The sequence below is a fragment of the Sinocyclocheilus grahami genome, unplaced genomic scaffold, assembly GCF_001515645.1.
Source record: "Sinocyclocheilus grahami isolate Dianchi unplaced genomic scaffold, SAMN03320097.WGS_v1.1 scaffold819.1, whole genome shotgun sequence".
Lineage (NCBI taxonomy): Eukaryota > Metazoa > Chordata > Actinopteri > Cypriniformes > Cyprinidae > Sinocyclocheilus > Sinocyclocheilus grahami.
In genome coordinates this window covers 10,869-12,848 of record NW_015505998.1, presented here as the reverse complement: position 1 = coordinate 12,848, position 1,980 = coordinate 10,869, and the positions used below count along the sequence as shown (strand labels likewise).

The 1,980-nt window shown below is 55.4% G+C and overlaps 2 long non-coding RNA genes and 1 other non-coding gene across 3 annotated transcripts in view; all 3 read right to left on the bottom strand.

The window, feature by feature from the left end:
- Window positions 1-296, bottom strand: part of LOC107562343 (uncharacterized) — a 461-nt gene extending 165 nt beyond the window's left edge. The window contains exons 1-2 of the long non-coding RNA XR_001605975.1: window positions 275-296; window positions 59-70 (exon numbers count right to left, since the gene is read on the bottom strand). This is a non-coding gene — a long non-coding RNA (uncharacterized lncRNA). The remainder of the gene's footprint in view (window positions 1-58; window positions 71-274) is intronic.
- Window positions 1-1,436, bottom strand: part of LOC107562342 (uncharacterized) — a 1,828-nt gene extending 392 nt beyond the window's left edge. The window contains exons 1-3 of the long non-coding RNA XR_001605974.1: window positions 1,409-1,436; window positions 686-724; window positions 635-655 (exon numbers count right to left, since the gene is read on the bottom strand). This is a non-coding gene — a long non-coding RNA (uncharacterized lncRNA). The remainder of the gene's footprint in view (window positions 1-634; window positions 656-685; window positions 725-1,408) is intronic.
- A 348-nt stretch (window positions 1,437-1,784) lies between these two features.
- On the bottom strand, window positions 1,785-1,857 carry trnak-uuu (transfer RNA lysine (anticodon UUU)). The gene has a single exon. It is a non-coding gene; the product is annotated as a tRNA-Lys (tRNA).
- Window positions 1,858-1,980: the final 123 nt, after the last annotated feature.

Sequence of the window (1,980 nt, the reverse complement as noted above, 5' to 3'; positions counted from 1 at the left end):
CCCTGACCATTTCCACTTCCCTGACCATTTCCCTGACCTCCACCCTGACCATTTCCACTTCCCTGACCGCCTCCCTGACCAATTCCGCTTCTCTGCCCATTTCCTTGACTGCCTCCCTGCCCATTTCCGCCTCCCTGACCATTTCCACTTCCCTGACCATTCCCTTGACCGCCTCCCTGACCATTTCCACTTCCCTGCCCATTTCCTTGACCGCCTCGCTGACCATTTCCACTTCCCTGACCATTTCCTTGACCACCTCGCTGACCAATTCCACTTCCCTGACCATTTCCCTGACCGCCTCCCTGACCATTTCCGTCTCCCTAACCATTTCCACTTCCCTGACCATTCCCTTGACCGCCTCCCTGACCATTTCCACTTCCCTGCCCATTTCCTTGACCGCCTCGCTGACCATTTCCACTTCCCTGACCATTTCCTTGACCACCTCGCTGACCAATTCCACTTCCCTGACCATTTCCCTGACCGCCTCCCTGACCATTTCCGTCTCCCTAACCATTTCCACTTCCCTGACAATTTTCTTGACCGCCTCCCTGACCATTTCCACTTCCCTGCCCATTTCCTTGACCACCTCCCTGATCATTTCCACTTCCCTGCCCGCCTCCCTGACCATTTCCACTTCCCTGACCATTTCCCTGACCTCCACCCTGACCATTTCCACTTCCCTGACCATTTCCTTGACCGCCTCCCTGACCATTTCCCTGACCGCCTACCTGTCCATTTCTGCCTCCCTGTCCATTTCTGCCTCCCTGACCATTTCCACTTCCCTGACCATTCCTTTGACCGCCTCCCTGACCATTCCCTTGACCGCCTCCCTGACCATTTCCTTGACCGCCTCCCTGACCATTTCCATTTCCCTGACCGCCTCCTTGACCATTTCCCTGACCATTTCCACTTCCCTGACCATTTCCTTGACCGCCTCCCTGACCATTTCCCTGACCGCCTACCTGTCCATTTCTGCCTCCCTGTCCATTTCTGCCTCCCTGACCATTTCCACTTCCCTGACCATTCCTTTGACCGCCTCCCTGACCATTCCCTTGACCGCCTCCCTGACCATTTCCTTGACCGCCTCCCTGACCATTTCCTTGACCGTCTCCCTGACCATTTCCATTTCCCTGACCGCCTCCTTGACCATTTCCCTGACCATTTCCACTTCCCTGACCATTTCCCTTACCGCCTCCCTGACCATTTCCCTGACCGCCTACCTGACCATTTCCACTTCCCTGACCGCCTCCCTGACCAATTCCGCTTCTCTGCCCATTTCCTTGACTGCCTCCCTGCCCATTTCCGCCTCCCTGACCATTTCCACTTCTCTGACCATTCCCTTGACCGCCTCCCTGACCATTTCCACTTCCCTGCCCATTTCCTTGACCGTCTCCCTGACCATTTCCACTTCCCTGACCGCCTCCCTGACCAATTCCACTTCTCTGCCCATTTCCTTGACCGCCTCCCTGCCCATTTCCGCCTCCCTGACCATTTCCACTTCCCTGCCCATTTCCTTGACCGTCTCCCTGACCATTTCCACTTCCTTGACCGCCTCCCTGACCATTTCAACTTCCCTGACCATTTCCACTTCCCTGACCATTTCCACCTCCCTGACCATTTCCACCTCCCTGACCATTTCCCTGACCGCCTCCCTGACCATTTCTGCCTCCCTGACCATCAGGTGTGCCAAACAAGGGAGATGCACAAGGTCTGCAGCCACAGACAGCAGCATAGATGGACCGACACGACAGCAAGCTGAGGCCGCCAACAAGAAGACTGCACTTCGCCCGAACCGGGACTTGAACCCTGGACCCTCAGATTAAAAGTCTGATGCTCTACCGACTGAGCTATCCGGGCTCTTGCACAGAGAATGCCTCTTACGTTTTATATAAGAGCAGTTTTCCTACAGACCGCCCAGAAGAAACTCATTTCTCGGCCACACGCGCTATGGGATGAAAACCACAAGCAATTATGGCAGAG